Source organism: Somniosus microcephalus, chromosome 4 (assembly GCF_052327205.1).
Source record: "Somniosus microcephalus isolate GS21.2 chromosome 4, FLI_Smic_1.0, whole genome shotgun sequence".
NCBI classification, from domain to species: Eukaryota; Metazoa; Chordata; class Chondrichthyes; order Squaliformes; family Somniosidae; genus Somniosus; species Somniosus microcephalus.
In genome coordinates, this window is record NC_140990.1 from 286,885,069 (window position 1) to 286,909,786 (window position 24,718).

The window sequence follows — 24,718 nt, forward strand, 5'->3', positions numbered from 1 at the left end:
AGAGGAAATGTCCTTAACCCTGGCACCGGGTAGGCAACACAGCCTTCGGGACTCTCGCTCTCAGCTGCAGAGAACTCTATCTATCCCCCTAATAATACTATCCCCTACCACTACAACATTTCTATTTACTCCCCCCTCTTGAATGGCCCCCCGTTCCACGGTGCTGTGGCCAGGTTGCTCATCCTCCCTGCAGTCCCTGCTCCTGTCCCCACAGGGAGTAAGAACCTCGAACCTGTTGGACAAGAGCAAGGGCTGCGGCTCCTCCAACACTACCTCCTGGATCCCCGTACCTGCCTCACTCGTAGTCACACCGTCCTGTCCCTGACCATGGGCTACATCTGAATTAATTAACTTCATAGGTGTGACCACCTCCTGAAACAGAGTCCAGGTACTTCTCCCCCTCCCTGATGTGTCGCAGTGTCTGAAGCTCAGACTCCAGCTCATCAACACGGAGCTGGAGTTCCTGTAGCAGCAGACACTTGTCACAGACATAATCACCATGAGCCTCAATGGGGTCCACCGGCTCCCACATCTCGCAACAGTAACACATCACCTGCTCCATTCTATGTAATTAATTAAATTTTTTATTGTTAGTTATGGACACCCTCTGCCCGATTTTAGATGCTAGTATCCCCTTTAATTAATTGGATTTAAATTAAATCAATCCCTCTAATTACACCAGTTAAATGGTTTACCAACAGTCACTCTGCACCAGAAAGGCCTTATTAACTACAACCCACAGAGTTAATGTTTGAAAAGAGCACCTAACACCCCACTTACCCTAACTCACACTTACCCAAACTCGCAGCACTCTCTGCTGACTCGCACCCAGTGCTTGCTCACACTAGCCTGGTCTTTTTATACTGTTTTTGTTTACAGCCAAATGAGTCACCCCTGCTGATTGGTTAGAAAACTGGTTTCCACTGCCTGCTGTGCCAATTTACTCCTACTGCAGTGTAACCTTGTTTTACTCTTCTTAAACCGACAGAATCCCAAATATTTAACTTTTCCCCTTTACTTAAACTGCTTAAGTAATCTTATCAAGAATGATTTAAAGAGAAATAACAATGAAAGAACTCTCACACTTACCCAAACTCACAGCACTCTCTGCTGACTCGCACTCAGTGCTTGCTCGAAATAGATTGGGAGAAGGGGAAGTGCAAAGAGACCTGGGTGTTCTTGTGCACCAGTCGCTGAAGGTAAGCATGCAGGTGCAGCAGGCGGTTAAGAAGGCAAATGGTATGTTGGCCTTCGTAACAAGAGGGTTCGAGTACAGGAACAAGGATATCTTACTACAGTTGTGCAGGGTCTTGGTGAGACCGCACCTTGAGTATTGTGTGCAGTTTTGGTCGCCTTATCTGAGGAAGGACGTTATTGCCATGGAAGGAGTGCAGCGAAGATTCACCAGGCTGATACCTGGGATGGGAGGAATGACGTATGAGGAGAGATTGTGTCGATTGGGCTTATACTCATAAGAACATAAGAAATAGGAGCAGGAGTAGGCCAATCGGCCCCTCGAGCCTGCTCCGCCATTCAATAAAATCATGGCTGATCTTGGCGGAGTTTAGAAGATTGAGAGGGGATCTCATCGAAACCTATAAAATTCTGTCAGGCCTGGACAGACTAGATGCTGGAAGGATGTTCCCGATGGTCGGGGAGTCCAGAACCAGGGGTCATAGTGTAAGGATAAGGGGTAGGACATTTAGGACTGAAATGAGGAGGAATTTCTTCACCCAGAGAGTGGTGAACCTGTGGAATTCTCTGCCACAGAGGGCGGTGGAGGCCAGTCATTTAAATATATTCAAGAAGGAGTTGGATATATTTCTTAAGGCTAAAGGGATCAAGGGATATGGGGAGAAGGCAGGGACAGGGTACTGAATTTGGATGATCAGCCATGATCTCATTGAATGGCGGAGCAGGCTCGAAGGGCCGAATCTCCTGCTCCTATCTTCTATGTTTCTATGCTTCTTGAATGTTGTGAGGGTTCCTGCCTCTACCAACCTTTCAGGCAGTGAGTTCCAGATTCCAACCACACTCTGGTGAAAAAGATTTTCCTCAAATCCCCTCTAAACCCCCTTACCTTGAAACTATGCCCCCTGGTTATTGACCCCTTTCTATCTACCCTATCTATGCCCCTCATAATTTTGTACACCTCAATCAGGTCCCCCCTCAGCCTTCTCTGCTCTAAGGAAAACAACCCCAGCCTGTCCAGACTCTCTTCATAGCTGAAACGCTCCAGCCCAGGTAACATCCTAATGAATCTCCTCTGCACCCTCTCCAATGCAATCACATCCTTCCTATAGTGTGGCGACCAGAACTGCACACAGTATTCCAGCTGTGGCCTAACTCGCGTTTTGTACAGGGGTGAGTGAGAGGGGCCGGGTCAGTGAGCAAGGGGGCCAGGGTGAGTGAGAAGGGTCAGAGGCCCAATATTAATCACTGTGGCCGGGTGAGAGATTGGTCAGAGAATGAGGCACAGGAAGAATTAGCAGTGGCGCCCCAACCCGCCCCTGACAGCTACTCTGAGGTGGGGGTGGAGGAAAGAGAGAGGGGAAAAAGGCACCTGGGAGGGATTGGAACAGAACGAGAGGTGGAGGGGAGGGGGAGCGGCGGTGGAGGAGAAGGGAGATTGGTGGGGGAGGGAGGTGGAGGGGAAGGGATGGATGGAGGAGAGTGTGGGTCCTGGGAGGAGCGAAGGAGAAGGTGGTGGGTTGGGGGATGGCTCTCGGTGGGGTTGAGGGAAAGGATGGACCAGAGAGTGGGGATCCTGGGAGGGCATGGCGGGGAGGGATGGATGAGAGGGGATCCTGGGAGGCAGGGGAGGGACGGATGAGAGAGAGGGGGTGTTTGGAGGGGAGAGATGGAGAAGAGCGGGTGGAGGTGGAGCAGAGGATAGAAGAGGCTAGGTTTCAAGGGAGAGGGAAAGGTGGAGAGGGAGGGGAGAGTGGAAAAGGGACGAGGAGGAAGAAGGAAAAGAGAGAAACCTTTTTTTGCCTTCTAATTGATTTAAGGAATTTTTTTTTTTTTAAATAGGCTAATCTGACCGCTAACTAACTTGCGACTCTACCTAAGAGCAGTTGGCTTCCAACTGACTCGGGAAGGCACAGCAGTTGCATGTCGTGGCCTTGACGTGATAGACTAAGTTACATACAGCTGCATTTTAGCAGCAGAAGAGTGCAGCTACAACAACTTAGTCATCGAGTCATCATAGTTATATAGCACAGAAAGAGGCCCTTCGGCCCATCGTGTCCGCGACGGCCATCAAGCCCTGTCTATTCTAATCCCATTTTCCTGCACTTGGTCGGTAGCCTTGTATGCTATGGTGTTTCAAGTGCTCATCTAAATGCTTCTTGAATGTTGTGAGGGTTCCTGTCTCTACCACCCTTTCAGGCAGTGAGTTCCAGATTCCAACCACACTCTGGGTGAAAAAGTTTTTCCTCAAATCCCCTCTGAACCTCCTGCCCCTTACCTTGAAACTATTCCCCCTGGTTATTGACCCCTCTACTAAGAGGAAAAGTTCCTTTCTATCTACCCTATCTATGCCCCTCATAATTTTGTACACCTCAATCAGGTCCCCCCTCAACCTTCTCGGCTCTAAGGAAAATAACCCCAGCCTGTCCAGTCTTTCTTCATAGCTGAAGCGCTCCAGCCCAGGTAACATCCTGGTGAATATCTTCTGCACCCTCTCCAATGCAATCACATCCTTCCTATAGTGTGGCGACCAGAACTGCACACAGTATTCCAGCTGTGGCCTAACTAGTGTTTTGTACAGCTCCATCATAACCTCCCTGCTATTATATTCTATGCATCGGCTAATGAAAGTGTAATGAAATCTGTTTGTCTTGCCTGTATTCGTTTTGCACTCATGTATATTACCCTCCCCCACACGGTGTATAGTTTCACTTCCTCTTTCCTGACTAACCTGGAAGGTTCCAGGTCTTGACTCTTGGCTCCGCCCCTGACTGCTCTTACTTAAAGATCCCAGGATCTGTATGACTCATTCCTGTGAGCCAGTCGGTGTGTTGAGATGTTAGCTCTGATCTTAGTGATTAAAAGCCAACTTGTTAAAGTCTATAACTTCTAGTTTTGTGGTTATTGAAGGCACATCAGAAAGCAAGTATCCCATATGCCTTCTTAACCAGCTTATCTATCTGTCCTGCTGCCTTCCGGGATCTATGTACATGCACACCAAGGTCCCTCTGATCCTCTGTCCTTCCTAGGGTCCTACCATTCATTGTGTATTCCCTTGCCTTGTTGGTCCTCCCAAAATGCATCACCTCACACTTTTCAGGGTTAAATTCCATTTGTCACTGTTCTGCCAATCTGACCAACCCATCTATATCGTCCTGTAGCCTGAGGCTTCCCTCCTCGCTATTTACCACTCCACCAATTTTCGTGTCATCTGCAAACTTACTGATCATACCTCCTACATTCATATCTAAATCATTAATGTACACTACAAACAGCAAAGGACCCAGCACCGATCCCTGCGGTACACCACTGGACACAGGCTTCCAGTCACAAAAAGAAACTTCGACCATCACCCTCTGCCTCCTGCCACTAAGCCAATTTTGGATCCAATGTGCCAAATTGCCCTGAATCCCATGGGCTCTTACCTTCTTGACCAGTCTTCCATGTGGGACTTTGTCAAAAGCCTTACTGAAGTCCATGTAGACTACATCAACTGCACTAGTCTCATCCACGCACCTAGTCACCCCCTTGAAAAATTCAATCAAATTGGTTAGACATGATCTCCCCCTGACAAAGCCATGCTGACTATCCTTGATTAATCCCTGCCTCTCCAAGTGGAGACTAATTCTGTCCCTCAGAATTTTTTCCAATAATTTCCCTACCACTGATGTTAGGCTCACTGGCCTGTAATTCCCTGGTTTATCCCTACTACCCTTCTTGAATAATGGTACTATGTTAGCTGTCCTCCAGTCCTCTGACACCTCCCCTGTGGCCAGAGAGGTTCTGAAAATTTGTGTCAGAGCCCCTGCAATCTCCTCCCTTGCCTTATACAGCAGCCTGGGTTACATCTCGTCTGGGCCTGGGGATTTATCCACTTTTAAGCCTGCTAAAACCGCTAGTACCTCCTCCCTCTCAATACTAACTTGTTCAAGTATATCACAATCCCCCTGCCTGATTTCTATGCTTACATCGTCCTTCTCCATGGTGAACACAGATGCAAAATATTCATTTAAAACCTCACCCACATCTTCTGGCTCTACACACAGATTGCTACTTTGGTCCCTAATGGGCTCTACTCTTTCCCTGGTTATCCTCTTGCCCTTAATATACTTATAAAACACCTTGGGATTTTCCTTTATTTTGCCCGCCAGTGTTTTTTCATGCCCCCTCTTCGCTCTCCTAATTTCTTTTTTAAGTACCCCCCTGCACTTTCTATACTCCTCTAGGGCTTCCACTGTTTTTAGTCCTTTGTATCTGCCAAAAGCCTCCCTTTTTTTCCTAATCCATTCTTGTATATCCCTTGACATCCAGGGTTCCCTGGGCTTGTTGGTCCCCTCCCTTGACCTTTATGGGAACATGTTGCCATTGTACTCTCTCTCTTTCCTTTCTGAAAGACTCCCCCTGCTCTGATGTGGATTTTCCTACAAGTAGCTGATCCTAGTCCACTTTGGCCAGATCCTGCCGTATCATATTAAAATCGGCCTTCCCCCAATTTAGAACCTTTATTTCTGGTCCATCTTTGTCCTTTTCCATGACTACCTTAAATCTCACCGAATTATGGTCACTGTCACCAAAATGCTCTCCTACTGACACTTCTACCACTTGCCTGGCTACATTCCCTAGAATTAGGTCCAGTACCGCCCCCTCTCTTGTAGGACTTTCTACATGCTGGTTCAAAAAGCTCTCCTGGATGCACTTTAAGAATTCCGCACCCTTTAAGCCTTTCACACTCTGACTATCCCCGTTAATATTGGGAAAGTTGCAATCCCCTACTATTATTACCCTATTATTTCTACACTTCTCTGAGATTTGCCTACATATCTGTTCCTCTATCTCCCCTTGACTGTTTGGGGGCCTGTAGTACACGCCCAGCAAAGTGCTTGCCCCCTTTTTGTTTTTAAGTTCTACCCATATGGCCTCATTAGAGGAACCTGCTAAGATATCATCCCTCCTTGCAGCAGTAATTGACTCCTTGATTAATATTGCGACACCTCCTCCTCTTTTACACCCCCCTCTGTCTCGCCTGAAGATTCTATACCCCGGAATATTGAGCTGCCAGTCCTGCCCCTCCCTCAACCATGTCACTGTGATAGCAACAATATCATACTCCCATCTTTTCATCAACACCTTTGATTCATCTGCCTTACTCGCAAGACTCCTTGCATTAAAATAAATGCCATCCAGCCTTGCCATACTCCCTTGTGCCGTTACATATTTGCTCTGCCTGCCAGGCTGACTTGTTTTTTCCTCTATACTTGTATTTATATAGCGCCATTAACATAGCAATGCGTCCAAAGTGCTTCACAGGAGCGATTATCAAGCAAAATTTGATACTGCATTTTCATAGTTCTATGACATTATTAGTATTTTTGTTTATATCATTTTGGTCTGGGTCAAATCAAGTATATTTTCCTCTGTGTGTAAACATACATTTTTTTAATTAAACTGCCATTATAAATAGGGGAAAAATATAATCTCACTGGCAACAACAACTTACATTTATATAACACCTTTAACATAGTAAAACATGGAGCTTCACAGAAGTGTTATCAAACAAAATTTGACTCCGAGCCACATAAAGAGATATTAGGACAGGTCAAAGAGGTAGGTTTTAAGGAGCGTCTTAAAGAAACATAGAAAAATAGGAGCAGGAGTAGGCCATTCGGCCCTTCGAGCCTGCTCCGCCATTCAATATGATCATGGCTGATCCTCTATCTCAATACCATATTCTCGCTCTCTCCCCATACCCCTTGATGCCTTTTGTGTCTAGAAATCTATCAGTCTCCTTCTTAAATATATTCAGTGACTTGGCCTCCACAGCTTTCTGTGGTAGAGAATTCCACGGGTTCACTGCCCTCTGAGTGAAGAGATTTCTCCTCATCTCAGTCCTAAATGTCCTACCCCATGTCCTGAGACTGTGACCCCTCGTTCTAGACCCCCCCAGCCAGGGGAAACATCCTCCTTGCATCCAGTCTGTCTAGCCCTCTCAGAATTTTATACGTTTCAATGAGATCCCCTCCCATTCTTCTAAACTCTAGTGAATACGGGCCTAGTCGATGCAATCTCTCCTCATACGACAGTCCTGCCATCCCACGAATCAGTCTGGTGAACCTTCGCTGCACTCCCTCTATGGCAAGTATATCCTTTCTTGGGTAAGGAGACCAAAACTGCACACAGTACTCCAGGTGTGGTCTCACCAAGGCCTGTATAACTCTAGTAAGACATCCTTGCTCCTGTACTCAAATCCTCTTGCAATGAAGGCCAACATACCATTTGCCTTCCCAACTGCTTGCTGCACCTGCATGTTTGCTTTCAGTGACTGGTGTACAAGGACACCCAGGTCCCTTTGTACATCAACATTTCCCAATCTATCACCGTTTAAATAATACTCTGTTTTTCCTACTGAAGTTGATAACTTCACATTTATCCACGTTCTACTGCATCTGCCAGTAAAGAAAAACTTGCATTTATATAGCGCCTTTCACGACCACGGACGTCTCAAAGCGCTTTACAGCCAATGAAGTACTTTTTTGAAGTGGAGTCACTGTTTGTAATGTGGGAAACGTGGCAGTCAATTTGCGCACCGCAAGCTCCCACAAAAAGCAATGTGATAATGACCTGATAATCTGTTTTTGTTATATTGGTTGAGGGAAAAATATTGGCCAGGACACCGGGGATAACTCCCCTGCCCTTCTTCGAAATAGTGCCATGGGATCTTTTATGTCCACCTGGGAGAGCAGACGGGGCCTCGGTTTAACCTCACATCCGAAAGACGGCACCTCCGACAGTGCAGCACTCCCTCAGCACTGCACTGGAGTGTCAGCCTAGCTTTATGTGTTCAAGTCCCTGGAGTGGGACTTGAATCCACAACCTTCTGACTCAGAGGCGAGTATACTACCAACTGAGCTACAGCTGACACTGGAGGAGAGAGAGAGCTAGAGAGGCGGAGAGGCTTAGGGAGGGAATTCCAGAGCTTCGGGCCTAGGTAGCTGAAGGCATGAGTGATGAAAATCAGTGATGCACAAGAGGCCAGAATTGAAGGAGCGCAGAGATCTTGAAGAATTGCAGGGCTGGAGGAGGTTAGAGAGATGGGGGGGGGGGGGCTAAGCCATGGAGTAATTTGAACACCAGGATGAGAATTTTAAATTGGTGGTATTGCTGGACCGGGAGCCAGTGTAGGTCAGCGAGCACAGGGGTGATGGGTAAACGGGACTTAGTGCGAGTTAGGATACAGGCAGCAGAGTTTTGGATGAACTGAAGTACATTGTACATTACTTTGTATACGGCTCCTCCGAGCAACTGTGTGCTGTGCCATGGCACATCTGATAGTATTTTTAAAACATGGTTGATGGAGATGATGTGTAACATTTAGTGACGAAGTGCAGTGATGAACAAAGCAAAGTACATACCAGGAATATGAAGCCTTCTACAAAACGTGTAGCATTTGAGATATGAGTGGCATTGACCTCATGATAGCAGGTGATCACTATTGATTCTTACGATATATACAGTCCCTTATATTGATTAAGTACGAATGCAATACAACTAATCATTGCTTTTAGATTACATATTGTAAAAAGTGGGTCTATGATTCTACCACTCACATAAAAGAGCTGGATTTAATAGCGCAACAAAAACGGAAAATGCTGGAAATACTCAGCAGGCCAGGCAGCATCTGTAGAGAGAGAGTTAACATTTCAGGTCGATGACCTTCCGTCAGAACTGGAAAAAGTTAGAGATGTACAGATTTTAAGCAGGGACAGGGAAAGGGGGGAGGAGAGGAAAGAACAAAAGGGAAGGTCTCTGATAGGATGGAAAGCAGGAGAGATTAAAAGACAAAAGTGATGATGGTACAAGGCCAAAGGAAATGGTAAAGGGACAAGTTAAGAAACAAAAGATGAGTCTAGATGAGGTGTAAATGGGAATGTCAGAATCATCAACAGCTGCCATGTGAAAAAATAGGGGCCGAGGTTATGGTCTGAAATTGTTGAACTCGATGTTGAGTCCAGAAGGCTGTAAAGTACCTAATCGAAAGGTGAGGTGCTGTTCCTGGAGCTTACATTGAGCTTCGTTAGAACAGTGCAAGAGGCCGAGGACAGAGAGGTCAGAGTGAGAATGGAGCGGAGAATTAAAGTGACAGGCGACCGGAAGCTCAGGGTCACGCTTGCGGACTGAACGGAGGTGTTCTGCAAAGCGGTCACCCAATCTGCATTTGGTCTCCCCAATGTAGAGGAGACCGCATCGTGAGCAGCAAATACAGTATACTAGATTGCAAGAAGTACATTGCTGTTTGACCTGGAAGGAGTGTTTGGAGCCCTGAACAGTGGGAAGGGAGGAGGTAAAAGGGCAGGTGTTGCATCTCCTGTGCTTGCACGGGAAGGGGTGGAGCTGTTGTGGGTGATTGAGGAGAGGACCAGGGTGTCGCGGAGGGAGCGGTTCCTTCGGAATGCTGAAAGGGGAGGGGCGGATGTGTTTGGTGCTGGGATCACGCTGGAGGTGGCGGCAATGGCGGAGGATGATACATTGAATGTGGAGGCTGGTAGGGTGAAATGTGAGGACAAGGGGAACCCTATCGTGGTTCTGTGAGGGCAAGGGGTGAGAGCAGGTGCAGGAACTGGAACTGACACGGTCGAGGGCCAAGTCAACCACGGCAGAGGGGAATCCTCAGTTGAGGAAAAAGGAAGACATATCGGAAGCACTAGTATGGAAGGTGGCATCGTCGGAGCAGATGCGACGGAGATGGAGAAACTGGGAGAATGGAATAGAGTCCTTGCAGGAAGTGAAGTGGGAGGAAGTGTAGTTCAGGTAGCTGTGGGAATCAGTGGACTTATAGTGGATGTTTGTCGATAGCCTATCCCCAGAAATGGAGACCGAGAAGTCGAGGAAGGGAAGGGAAGAGATGGAGATGGACCATGTGAAGGTGAGGGAAGGGTGGAAATTGGAAGCAAAGTGAAAGAAATTTTCTAGTTCAGGGCGAGAGCAGGAAACTGCACCAATACAATCGTCAGTATACCGGAAATAGAGGTGGGGGAAGGGACCTGAGTAGGACTGGAACAAAGAATGTTCCACACATCCCAGAAAAAGGCAGGCATAGCTAGGACCCATGCGGGTTCCCATAGCAACACCTTTAATTTGGAGGAAGTGAGTGGAGTCAAAGGAGAAGTTGTTCAATGTGAGAACAAGTTCAGCCAGGCGAAGGAGGGTGCTGGTGGATGGGGACTGGTTGGGCCTCTATTCAAGGAAGCAGAATGCCTTCAGGCCATCCTGGTGGGGGATGGAGGTGTAGAGGAGTTGGATATCCATAGTGAAAAGGAAACAGTTGGGGCCAGGAAACTGGAAACTGTTAAAGTGGCGGAGGGCGTCAGAAGAGTCGCAGATGTAGGTGGGAAGAGACTGGACAAGGGGAGAAAAAATAGAGTCGAGATAGGAAGAAATCAGTTCCGTGGGCAAGAAAAGGATGACACGCTGGGTCTACCAGTGCAGTTCTGTTTGTGGATCTTGGGAACAAGGTAGAAGCGGCTGTGTGGGGTTGGGGGACTATGAGGTTGGCGGCCGTGGAGGGAAGATCTCCACAGAAGATGAGGTCAGTGACAGTCTTGGAAATGATGGCTTGATCTTCGGTAGTGGGGTCATAACCCAGGGGGAGGTAGGAGGAGGTGTCAGAGAGTTGGCATTCAGCCTCCGCAAGGTAGAGGTCGGTTCGCCAAACAACAACAGCGCCACCCTTGTCAGCAGGTTTAATGACAATGTTGGCGTTGGATCTGAGAGAACGGAGTGCTGCAAGTTGAGAGGGAGGTAGGTTGGAGTGAGTGAGGGGAGCAGAGAAATTGAGATGGCCAATGTCACACCGGCAATTCGCAATGAAATGATCTCGAGAGTGTCAAACATGGACAAAAGAGCTGAATTCCAGAGGTGAGATGAGAGTGACTGCCCTTGACATCAAAGCAGCATTTGACCGAGTGTGGCATGAAGGAGCCCTAGTAAAACTCTCCACTGGCTGGAGTCATACCTAGCACAAAGGAAGATGGTTGTGGTGATTGAAGGTCAATCAACGCAGCCCCAGGACATCGCTGCAGGAGTTCCTCAGGGCAGTGTCCTAGGCCCAACCATCTTCAGCTGCTTCATCAATGACCTTCCCTCCAACATAAGGTCAGAAATGGGGATGTTCGCTGATGACTGCACAGTGTTCAGCACCATTCACAACTCCTCAGATAATGAAGCAGTCCATGTCCGCATGCAGCAAGACCTGGACGAAGTTCAGGCTTGGGCTGATAAGTGGCAGGAAACATTTGCGCCACAGAAGTGCCAGGCAATTAATATATCCAACAAGCGAGAGTCTAACCACCGCCCCTTGACATTCAATGGCATTACCGTCGCCGAATCCCCTGCCATCAACATCCTGGGGGTCACCATTGACCAGAAACTTAACTGGACCAGCCACATAAATACTGTGGCTACAAGAGCAGGCCAGAGGCTGGGTGTTCTGTGGCGAGTGTCTCACCTGACTCCCCAAAGCCTTTCTACCATCTACAAGGCACAAGTCAGGAGTGTGATGGAATACTCTCCACTTGCCTGAATGAGTGCAGCTCCAACAACACTCGAGAAGCTCGACACCATCCAGGACAAAGCAGTCAGCTTGATTGGCACCCCATCTACCACCTTATACATTCACTCCCTCCACCACCGGCGTACCGTGGCTGCAGTGTGTACCATCTACAAGATGTACTGCAGCAACTCCCCACGGCTTTGGCAGAACCTCCCAAACCCGCGACCTCTACCACCTAGAAGGACAAGGGCAGCAGGCGCATGAGAACACCAACACCTCCAAGTTCCCTTCCAAGTCTCACACCATTCTGACTTAGAAGTATATCGCCGATCCTTCATCGTCGCTGGGTCAAAACCCTGAAACTCCCAAACTAACAGCAGTGTGGGAGTACCTTCACCACACGGACTGCAGCGGTTCAAGAAGGCGGCTCACCACCACCTTCTGGAGGGCAATTAGGAATGGGCAATAATTACTGGCCTTGTCAGCAACACCCACATCCCATAAAAACGAATTAAAAAAAAAAAGAGACCAGAGGGAGGGGTCCAGGCAGAACGAGAATTCTGAAAACGGGAGAAAGGTTCAGCTGCGCAGGGGGAAGACTCCTGGCCAAAGAGCGCGAACCTGGGTACATGGCTCATCAACACTCATCTTCAAGAATCCAAATTAAACGAGTGCCAGTATAAAAATAGATTAAGAGCGCTCATCTCACTCGATGCCTTAAACTGGTTTACCTTGTTAGGCCACCTGGAACCCTGCTGTTTATTCTCAGTGCTCTCTTGGTGAGTATTTGTACTGCACTTTGTCTGGCATGCTTCACCCCTTTTATTGAATGCTCTGTAGATATGAAAATAAGGGGCATGGATTACAGATATGTCAGTCACTTCAAATCAATGGCAGCCATGGCTTTGATTGTGAGGATAATTAGTAATTAAATAAGAACCTTGGGCCATTAAGTGCTATTAGTTCTCTGAGAAAACTGGTACGAGTGATCTGTTTTGCATGCCTGTAGCCAAAGCAGATAGAAGCATAGGAGCAGGAGTAGGCCATTCGGCCCCTCAAGCCTGTTCTGCCATTTAATGAGATCATGGCTGATCATCCAAATTCAGTACCCTGTCCCTGCTTTCTCCCCATATCCCTTGATCCCTTTAGCCTTAAGAAATATATCTAACTCCTTGAATATATTTAATGAATTGGCCTCAACTGCCTTGTGTGGTGGAGAATTCCACAGGTTCACTGCTCTCTGGGTGAAGAAATTCCTCCACATCTCAGTCCTAAATGGCTTACCCCTTATCCTTAGACTGTGACCCCTGGTTCTGGACTCCCCCGCCATCGGGAACATCCTTCCTGCATCTAGTCTGTCTAGTCCTGTTAGAATTTTATAAGTTTCAATGAGATCCCCTCTCATTCTTCTAAACTCTAGCGAATATAAGCCTAATCGACCCAATCTCTCCTCATACGTCATTCCTGCCATCCCAGGTATCAGTCTGGTGAATCTTCGCTGCACTCTCTCCATGGCAAGAACATCCTTCCTCAGATAAGGTGACCAAAACTGCGCACAATACTCAAGGTGTGGTCTCACCAAGGCCCTGTTCAGCTGCAGCAAGACATCCTTGCTCCTGTACTTGAATCCTCTCGCTATGAAGGCCAACATACCATTTGCCTTCTTAACCGCCTGCTGCACCTGCATGCTTACCTTCAGCAACTGGTGCACAAGGACACCCAGGTCTCGTTGCACTTCCCCTTTACCCAATCTATTGCCGTTCAGATAATCTGTCTTCCTGTTTTTGCCACCGAAGTGGATAACCTCGCATTTATCCACATTGGGCAGATGCATGGCAAATGCAGTATAATCACCCAACCTGTCCAAATCATACTGGAGTTTCTCGGCATCCTCCCCACAGCACACATGCCCACCCAGCTTTGTGCCGTCTGCAAACTTGGAAATATTACATCTAGTTCCCTCGTCTAGATCATTAATATATATTGTGAATAGCTGGGGTCCTAACACCGAATCCTGCGGTACCCCACTAGTCACTGCCTGCCACTCGGAAAAAGACCCGTTTATTCCAACTCTTTGTTTCCTGTCTGCCAACCAGTTCTCTATCCAAGACAGTACCATACCCCCAATCCCGTGTGCTTTAACTTTGCATGCTAATCTCTTATGCGGGACCTTATCGAAAGCCTTCTGAAAGTCCAAATACACCACATCCACTGGTTCTCCCTTATCTATTCTACCAGTTCATCCTCAAAAAATTCCAGTAGATTAGTCAAGCATGATTTACCTTTTGTAAATCCATGTTGACTTTGTCCGATCCTGTCACTGTTTTCCAAGTGCTCTGCTATTACATCTTTCATAATGGACTCTAGCATTTTCCCCACTACCGATGTCGTTAGCAGCACGGTGGCATAGTGGTTAGCACTGTTGCCTCACAGTGCCAGGGACCCGGGTTCAAATCCGGCCTCGGGTGACTGTCTGTGTGGAGTTTGCACATTCTCCCCATGTTTGCGTGGGTTTCCTCCGGGTGCTCCGGTTTCCTCCCACAGTCCAAAGATGTGCGGGTTAGGTTGATTGGCCATGATAAAAATAAAAAAAATTGGCCCTTAGTGTTAGGGGGGATTAAATACGTGGGGTTACGGGGATAGGGCTTGTGTGGGATGGCTCTCGGTGTAGGGACCGGGTGCTAGGGTTTGGATGATCAGCCATGATCTCGTTGAATGGCGGAGCAGGCTCGAATGGCCTACTTCTATGTTTCTATGTCAGGCTTACTGGTCTATAATTCCCCGTTTTCTCTCTACCACCTTTTTTAAATAGTGGGGTTACATTAGCTATCCTCCAATCCACGGGAACTGTTCCAGAGTCTATAGAATTTTGGAAGATGACCAGCAATGTATCTACTATTTCTAGGGCCACTTCCTTAAGTACCCTAGGATGTAGATTATCAGGCCCTGGGGATTTATCGGCCTTCAATCCCGTCAATATCCCTAACACCATTTCCCTACAAATACTGATTTCATTTAATTCCTCCCTCTCATTAGACCCTATGTTGCCCCTTTGCACACTCATTGTTTGCCTTAAGCGGGATTGGACACATAAGAAAATATGCGCAAAGAGCACTGAGGTGACATTTTCTTTATATACAAAACAACACAACCAAAATATTGTGTTTGGAAATAAGCAAACATATAGTCCTATAAATTCTTTTCCTCCAAGGCATCTCCCTCTCCTCCCGACATTAATTCCCTCACTAGAGCACAGTTCCAATAAGTGCCAGTGGACTATCCAGATGTAAAGGACATTGTTGCAGAGCCTCATCCTACACTCACCCAGCACTTTCAGTAGGAGTTGCTGAATAGCAATCTGAAATGCTGCACCATTTTCCGTTTGCTGTCCCAAGGAGGTTGTATTGGAGATGAGAAATTTCTTCACTCAAAGGGTGGTGAATCTTTGGAATTCTCTACCCCAGAGGGCTATGGAGGCTCAGTCGTTAATTATATTCAAGATCGAGATCCATAGATTTTTCGATACTAAGGGAATCGAGGATATGGGGCTAGAGCTGAGGTAGAAAGAAACCAAGGGCTGGATTTTCCCAGCCCTGAGTAGGCGGGTTTTGAGGCGGGACTGCCGGGAAAATGACAAACTGGGAGCGGGTACCAACCCCGCTCCCAACCCACCTCCATGCCATCTTCCCGGGAGGCAGATCCTCGAGTCACACAGGGACCCATCTCTGCGAGGCGGGAAGGGGATTAGAGCCAATTAACTGCCAGTTAACAGGCAGTTTTGAGGCTTTCCCCCATTTTACGCCTGCAATTGCGGGCTTTCCGACGGCTGCGAACCTCGCCAGGGTCAGCAAGGCACGCAGTGGGTCTGCAGGGGTGAGAGGGGTCGAAATGTCAGCTGTAGAGGTGAGTGATGGGTGCAAGTGTGGACAGGTATGTATGAGGTGAGTGTAAAGTGTTGGAAAAAGTTTCCTTACCTTCTTTCTGTAGGCTTCAACCCTTAGGGATCCAGAGGTGCCTCATCTCAACGGCAGAGATGACAGAATGGCTGCTGCATTCTCAGATGCAGCAGCCATCTGCTTTCTGCTGAGGAGAGAGGTTTTGGTGAGCCTTCTATGCAAGGGCTCACGTTAGAACAGAGATTGTTAGTGTTTAACAGCTTCTCAAAGCTGTCAAAAGCTGACAATTCATCTGTCAAAAAATTTTCGACAGATGACGTGCCATACGCTGACGTCATCTGGCACCAGCTTTCCCTTGATTGGCCGGTAAACCCACAGGGCAGGCTTAACGAGGTCAATCAAGGGAAAATCGCGTGGGTTGGTCAGACGTCGCTGGGGGCGGGTCTAAAACCCGAAAACCAGCAGTCCCACCCCCAACGCGCCTTCATTGACAAAATCCAGCCCAATGACTTGCATTTATATAGCACCTTTCACAACCACTGGACGTCCCAAAGCGCTTTACAGCCAATTAAGTACTTTTGAAGTATAGTCACTGTTGTAATGTAAGAAATGTGGCAGGCAGTTTGCGCACAGCAAACTCCCACATACAGCAGTGTGATAATCTGTTTTAGTGATGTTGATTTGAGGGATAAATATTGGCCAGGACACCGGGGATAACTCCCCTGCTCTTCTTCGAAATAGTGCCATGGGATCTTTAATGTCCACCTGAGAGGGAAGACGGGGCCTTGGTTTAACGTCTCATCTGAAAGACGACACCTCCGACAGTGCAGCACTCCCTCAGTACTGCACTGGAGTGTAAGATTAGCCATGATCCTATTGAATGGCGGAACAGGCTCGAAGGGCCAAATGGCCTACTCCTGCTCCTATTTCTTGTGTTACCTGAGAGACTAAATAATAAGCAATTCATTAGGTTGTCTGAGGAATCAAGAAACACAGCACACCCATGTATTGGAATGTCCTTTGATTCTGTCTGCCCATAAAGAGGGAAGTAAAAAGAGAAACCCTAATTCGTAACATTCACCAATTTTGACCACTGTGGCAAAGTAGTTATGGGTACATATAAACAAAGATATCCATGTATCGATTGTAATGTTGCAGAATACTGTATGGGTTGTGTTGTTCAGTAGTGAGGGGAACCTCTGTTTACACATTTAAACATAACAGTAATGTCTCTCTGAGTGCCTCGTATAGAGGGTTGCTAGAGCAGTGGTATTAGAACTAAAATCACAGGGCTGAAATATCTCCTTTTTGATGTGAAATATGGAACTTTGTCCTTGATTCAGAGCTTTTTCAGGAAGAAAATTAAATAAGGAAGAGGAAGGTTTAGTCTTTTGAGTGCTACTCACACAGGACCACTTGATACAATGTTAAACAGACATAAAGGGAGGAAATGTTGGAAGGCCCAGATACATTCATCTGCACATAGTTTTAATTTTTTGAATTTATGAAACCTAAATGTTTTCCCTATTATTTACATCAATAATTACTTTGAAATCAATTGACCTATACATGGATGCAAGTACTGAAGTATTAGATTAATAGCATTTAATGTCAGCTGTGGTTCAGTTGGTAGCACACTCGCCTCTGAGTCAGAAGGTTGTGGGTTGTAGCACATAAAGCTCGGCTGACACTCCAGTGCTGTGCTGAGGGAGTGCTGCACCGTTGGAGGTGCCGTTTTTCGGATGAGACGTTAAACCGAGGCCGCGTCTGCTCTCTCAGGTGGACGTAAAAGATCCCATGGCACTATTTCGAAGAAGAGCGGGGAGTTATCCCTGGTGTCCTGGCCAATATTTATCCCTCAATCAACATAACAAAAACAGATTATCTGGTCATTATCACATTGCTGTTTGTGGGACCTTGCTGTGCGCAAATTGGCTGCCGCATTTCCCACATTACAACAGTGACTCCACTTCAAATAATACTTCATTGGCTGTAAAGACGTCCGGTGGTCGTGAAAGGCGCTATATAAATGCAAGTCTTTTTTAAGAAGTCTAATTTGAATTTTCATGGAATAATTTAAGTAAGACTTTTATAATGTTATCTTTTACACACAGTTACAGAATTTACACTGTAACCTTGCTATCTACAATATATTAAAAATCCTACATCAACATGCACTTCCTGGCAGTGGAGATGCTGCATCACCTCCAATGATGAGAAGGTATAATTACAGCAAGACAAATTTATTAAGGTGGTTTCCACTGTAAATATGGCACAGACATTTTTTAATGGAATTGAAAATAAGGACAAAATGCATTATTTTTAAAATGGAGACTGAAATTCTTCTGCATGCTTTTATTACTGCCCTCTAACCCCGCTTTTGACTTTAAGTATACACTGCCACAGTACTATTAATATATTAAAAAATTGTGTGTATTCACACACTTCCTCTACAGCTTCCAGTTGTCACAATTTTTGGTCATAACATTTTTGACATCAGCATTTAATAATGAAAATGCCTATGTAAACATTTAGAAGAGAAATATATACAGTACTAGCTGGGGGGCCCAGCGTTGCCAGGACAGTTTAGAGGGCTGCGCGGTTGACGGCCGGCCGCTGCTGCTCCCCCGCTGTATGTCTCGGGCCGCGCGGTTGACGGCCGGCTGCTGCCGTTCCCCCGCTGTGTGTCTCGGGCCGTGAGCTGACGGCCGTCCGCTGCCGGTCCCCCGCTGTGTGTCTCGGGCTGAGCGGTTGTGAGGCCCGGCCCGAGTGACCCCAACTCACCTCCCGCTCCGGCGGGCCGACGCAGTCTCGGGCGGCGCGGTTGACGGCCGGCCGCTGCCGGATCCCCGCTGTGTGTCTCGGGCCGAGCGGTTGTGAGGCCCGGCCTGAGTGACCCCAACTCACCTCCCGCTGCGGCGGGCCGATGCAGTCTCGGGCCGCGCGGTTGACGGCCACCCGCTGCCGCTCCCCGGCTCTGTGTGTCGGTCGCTGTGGAGGAAAAGCAGGGGAAAAAATGGCGGGGAAGTTTCGGGAGGCTGCAGGATTAGGTCCCGCCCGTGACGCACCGATTGGTCAACCGTCAGGTCACTGAACTGTAGGATTGGTCAACCATCACGTCACTCAACGCTAATGAGCGGTAGGATTGGTCAACCGCTAATGAGCGAATTTTTGAAAGTTTTCTGTATACTGTCCGAACAATTTTTGTCTGACCAAAAAGTAAATACACCTATGACACTCCCTTGATCATAACCGTTCTTTTGATATAACATATGTGTAGGTACGCTCTATAACTTTTGAGTGTATAGCGGACATACAGACAGACGGACAGACAAACCAACCGCTTTTATATTTTAGAAGATAGATAGATAGAAGATAAGGAGCTTCCTGTAACAATGTAATTAAAGGCACTGGCCAGTAGGTGGTGCTGTTGGGTGAGTTTCTGATGTGTCCCAAGTCCATCACCACCTTGTGTATATAAAAAAAATTGTAGGCTATGCAATAAACAATTTAATAGTGTGCTATATATCTTTCTGTTGATACTAATTGGAGCCAGCACTATGCAATTTCAATTCTGGATGAGCATGGTCAAAGAGGGCTACAATACCACAGATTCTCTTGTATGTACTCTCCACAGTAAAACATAATGAAGTGAGTTTCAATCAAAAATAGTTTTATCAACTTTTTAACTTTTTTTTTCTCTTGTTTTACCAATTCTCTTTACTGAAAGCCCTGACTCCCTTCTGGGTCATGGTTCCATGAGTGCCGGTCATCCGCCGGTATCTCATCCAAGTGGTAATTCATCATGTGTGAGCCTTGACAGTGAATGTTGTCGGAATGTTCAGCCACTAAGGGCGTCAAAAAAGAACCTGTTCCTGACCTCCGCTGATCTATTTATGCACTTTTCAGCAGGAATCTCTGGACAGTGACCAGGAGTGGGAGCCCTGGCTGATTTTCCACTCCCTAACCCAGGAGCCAACTGCAGTACCCCGTCACCATTCCAGCTGCGATTAACTAACTCAGCATAGACTGATGATCAAGCCTGGGGCCTTCTGGTTGTATGGCTCAGTTACATCTTGGCTTTATCAGCTTGGCCATCAGGGGAACATCAACTTTTTTTTTGAAAACTGATTAATGATTAAAAGGCTTATGGAAACAAGCATTTAATTACAAAATTATAAATTTGCTATTTTCTTAGAAATTGCAGTGTATCTTTTATGCCAAGCCTTCATTTCAAAATTAGTATAAATTCAGAAACTTATCATGGAGCCTGAACTAAGGATGGAGTCAGGTTGGTGGAGTTGATGCAGTAATTCTCTGTGATTGTTGGAGGGAATGGAAATTGAATCCACGTAGTAGATGTAGGTATTAAGTATTTTACTGTCGGCATTGGCTTGTTCATTACTGTGAATATTAGAAGTATATTTTTGTGGCATTGAGAGTGGAAGATGCCACAGGCATAAGGTAGACCAAAACTTTGTATGCCATGAGGAGAGGTTGAGTAGATTGGGACTCTACTCATTGGAGTTCAGAAGAATGAGAGGCGATCTTATTGAAACATATAAGATTGTGAAGGGGTTGGATCGGGTGGATGCGGGGAGGATGTTCCCGATGATGGGTGAAACTAGAACTAGGGGGCATAGTCTTAGAATAAGGGGCTGCTCTTTCAAAACTGAGATGAGGAGGAACTACTTCACTCAGAGGGTGGTAGGTCCATGGAATATGCTGCCCAAAAAAGCTGTAGAAGCTACATCATTACATAAATTTAAAACAGAAATAGACAGTTTCCTAGAAGTAAAGGGAATTAAGGGTTATGGGGAGCGGGCAGGAATTTGGACATGAGTCTAGGTTCGGATCGGTCATGGCTCTGTGGGTAGCGGAGTGGGCCCAGGGGCCGTGTAGCCTGATCCTGCTCCTATTTCGTGTGTCTAATTCTGTTAGATTCAGGAGATGGTTCTGTGATAGTAGATTGGCGGTTAGGGTCAGATCAGCCATGATCTTATTGAATGGCGGAGCAGGCTCGAGGGGCCGATTGGCCTACTCCTGCTCCGATTTCTTATGTTCTTATTATGTTAACGTACTGTTATATTTTATTGGTTCAGAGTCAGAACTTTAGATTGTGACTGCTGGGAAAAAAAATAGTTTGTCCAATAAATTTATACTATGATAAAACATTTTGAAGATGAGAAAGATGTCATATAATTTGACAGCTTTCATTGAACCTTTGAGTGATAACCACCTAACCATCCCATCCGGTAGTGAACAGATTCTACTTTTTACCTGGCAACCCCTTCTCGTGCTTCAAAAATCTACTCCAGGAGTAATGACCTCTTGTCCCACCTTCATAATTCCTATTGGCTTATTAACATAATATTGTACTGGACACCATATAAAGTACACATCTGGGCTGACTATTAGTGGCTTTTAAAAGGAAAAATATTTGCATTTATATTTCAGAAGCGTCTTAAAACACTTCACATAGAATTAATTACTTTTGAAATGTAGTGGCAAACATGGAAGCCATATTGCACACTGCAAGATCCCACAAATAGCAACAAGATGATTTCACAACCCAATGTTTGCCGATGTTAACTGTTCCCTTGCCTCAGACACTTTTTTTTTCTTTCCCCCTTCAGAGCTGCTGTAATCACCCTACTCTTTAAGAGTTCCCTCCTCCCCATCCAACTCGCCTATCTCCAAACTACCTTTCCATGCTAGGGTTTCAGAATGTGTCATGGGCACTCAATTCAACTCTTTCCCACCACTCCCAATTTTGGATCTTTAAATATGGCTTTCATCCTGTCCATAGTGCTGAGACTGCCCTGTTCAAAGTCACCAATAGTATTCTGTGTTACTGTGACCACAGTGCATTATTCCTCCTCCTCCCTATTTTCATCCTCCTCATTGATTTCTTAGCAGCTAATGACATGGTTGACCACATCATCCTCCCAGACTATCTTACTTCCATGGTCCATTGCATGGCACTTTCTTCACGTGGTTCCAACCTACCTGCCCAACTCAGCCAGCACCAGACCAGTCCCCATCCACCACCACCCTCCTCTGCCTGGCTGAACTTGTCCTCACATTGAACAACTTCTCCTTTAACTCCACTCATTTCCTCCAAATCAAAGGGTCCTAGCTATGCCTGCCTTGTCGTGGGCTATGTGGAACAATCTTTGTTCCAGTCCTACTCGGGTCCCCTCCCTCACCTCTTTTTCCGATACATTGATGACTGTATCGGTGCCGTTTCCTGCTCTCGTCCCGAACTTGACAATTTCATTCACTTTGCCTCCAATTTCCACCCTTCCCTCACCTTCACATGGTCCATCTCTGACTCTTCCCTTCCCTTCCTCGACTTCTCCGTCTCCATCTCTGGGGATAGGTTATCGACCAATATTCACTACAAGCCCACTGACTCCCACAGCTACCTGGACTACACTTCCTCCCACCCCGCTTCCTGTAAGGACTCTATTCCATTCTCCCAGTTTCTCCGTCTCCACTGTATCTGCTCCGACGATGCCACCTTCCACACCAGTGCTTCAGACATGTCTTCCTTTTTCCGCCACCGAGGATTCCCCTCTACCGTGATTGACACTGCCCTCGATCGTGTCAGTTCTATCTCCCGCACTTCTGCCCTCACCCCTGCCCCTCCCTCCCGGAACCACGATAGGGATCCCCTTGTCCTCACCTTTCACCCCACCAGCCTCCACATTCAACGGATCATCCTCCGGCATTTCCGCTACCTCCAAAATGATCCCACCACCAAACGTATCTTCCCCTCCCCTTTCAGCATTCCGCAGGGACCACTCCCTCCGAGACACCCTAGTCCACTCCTCTATCACCCCAAACAGCCCTCCCCCTTCGCCTGGCACCTTCCTGTGCAAGCGGGGGAGATGTAACACCTGCCCCTATACCTCCCCCCTTCCCACTGTCCAGGGCCCCAAACACCCCTTCCAGGTGAAACAGCGATTTACTTGTACTTCTCGCAATCTAGTATACTGTCTTCGCTGCTCACGATGCGGTCTCCTCTACATTGGGGAGACCAAACGCAGATTGGGTGACCGCTTTGCGGAATACCTCCGTTCAGTCCGTAAGGGTGACCCCGAGCTTCCGGTCGCCTGTCATTTTAATTCAGCGCTCCATTCCCACTCTGACCTCACCGTCCTTGGCCTCTTGTATTGTTCCACGGAAGCTCAACGTAAACTCGAGGAACAGCACCTCATCTTCCGATTAGGCACTCTGCAGCCTTCCAGACTCAATATCGAGTTCAACAATTTCAGATCATAACCTCGGCCCCTATTTCATTTTTTCTTGTAATTTTTCCACTCCTTTCCCCCCCCCCCCCTTTCCTTTTGTTTCTCTCTCACACCTGGCAGCTATCTCTTGCCCTGCCAGTACACTTTACACCCAATCTCAGCCTATTACCATCTCGTCTAGCTTCTAATACCTTTTATTGTCTCTTTTTTACTTCTTTTGTTTCTTTTATTCTTTTGTCCGATCGCAGCCCTGCCTCCGATCTATCTTTTCTTTCCAGTTTTGAAACGTCAACTCAAATTTCTGTCCACGGATGTTGCCTGACCTGCTGAGTTTTTCCAGCATTTTCTGTTGATATTTCAGCCAGCACATCACTTGCAATGAATTCTCCTCCTGTGCCTGCATGGTCACCTCCATTGTGCCCCAAGGTTCCATCCTTGGCCCCTTGCTATTCCCTATGTATATCGGACTCCTCAGCAACATTGGATCTTAAGCACGGGGCCAGTTTACATATGTATAGCAACAATATCTAGCTTTACTTTCTGCCAACAACCTTAATTCCGCAACTAACACTTTGCTGTCTGATGTCAGTTCATGCAGCTTAATACAGGTAAGTCCAAAGTCAGACTTTTCAGCATCCAACAGAAACTCTGCCTTAGCCCTTGATCCCATTCCTTTTTTTATACGAACATACGAATTAGGAGCAGGAGTAGGCCACTCGGCCCCTCAAGCCTGCTCCATCATTCAATAAGATCATGGCTGATCTGATTACTCCACATTCCCGCCTACCCCCGATAACCTTTCACCCCTTGCTTATCAAGAATCTATCTACCTCTGCCTTAAAAATATTCAAAGACTCTGCTTCCACCGCCCTCTGAGGAAGAGAGTTCCAAAGACTCACAACCCTCTGAGAAAAAATTTCTCCTCATCTCTGCCTTAAATGGGCGACCCCTTATTTTTAAACAGTGACGCCTAGTTCTAGATTCTCCCACAAGAGGAAACATCCTCTCCACATCCACCCTGTCAAGACCCCTCAGGATCTTATATGTTTCAATCAAGTCACCTCTTACGCTTCTAAATTCCAGCGGATACAAGCCTAGCATGTCCAACCTTTCCTCATAAGACAACCCACCCATTCCAGGTATTAGTCTAGTTTACCTCTGAACTGCTTCCAACGCATTTACACCCTTCCTTAAATAAGGGGACCAATACTGTACCCAGTACTCCAGATGTGGTCTCACCAATGCCCTGTATAACTGATGCATAACCTCCCTACTTTTGTATTCAATTCCCCTCGCAATAAACGATAACATTCTACAATATTAGCTTTCCTAATTACTTGCTGTACCTGCACACTAACCTTTTGCGATTCATGCACTAGGACACCCAGATCCCTCTGCATCTCAGAGCTCTGCAATCTCTCACCATTTAGATAATATGCTTTATTATTCTTCCTGCCAAAATGGACAATTTCACATTTTCCCATATTATACTCCGTTTGCCAGATCTCTGCCCACTCACTTAACCTATCTATATCCCTTTGTATCCTCCTTATGTCCTCTTCACAATTTACTTTCCTACCTATCTTTGTGTCATCGGCAAATTTAGCAACCCTACCTTCGGTCCCTTCATCCAAGTCATTTATATAAATTGTAAAAAGTTGAGGCCCAGCACTGATCCCTGTGGCACACCACTCGTTAGATCTTGCCAACCAGAAAATGCCCCATTTATGCCTACTCTCTGTTTCCTGTTAGCTAGCCAATCTTCTATCCATGCCAATATGTTACCCCCTACGCTGAGCTTTTATTTTCCGCAATAACCTTTGATGTGG

The 24,718-nt window shown here is 46.7% G+C and overlaps 1 protein-coding gene across 11 annotated transcripts in view; it reads left to right on the plus strand.

The window, feature by feature from the left end:
- The window catches only part of LOC147120527 (solute carrier family 35 member F5-like), a 139,323-nt gene that overhangs the window by 19,943 nt on the left and 94,662 nt on the right, over positions 1 to 24,718 (plus strand). The gene's annotated exons all lie outside the window — the stretch shown is intronic.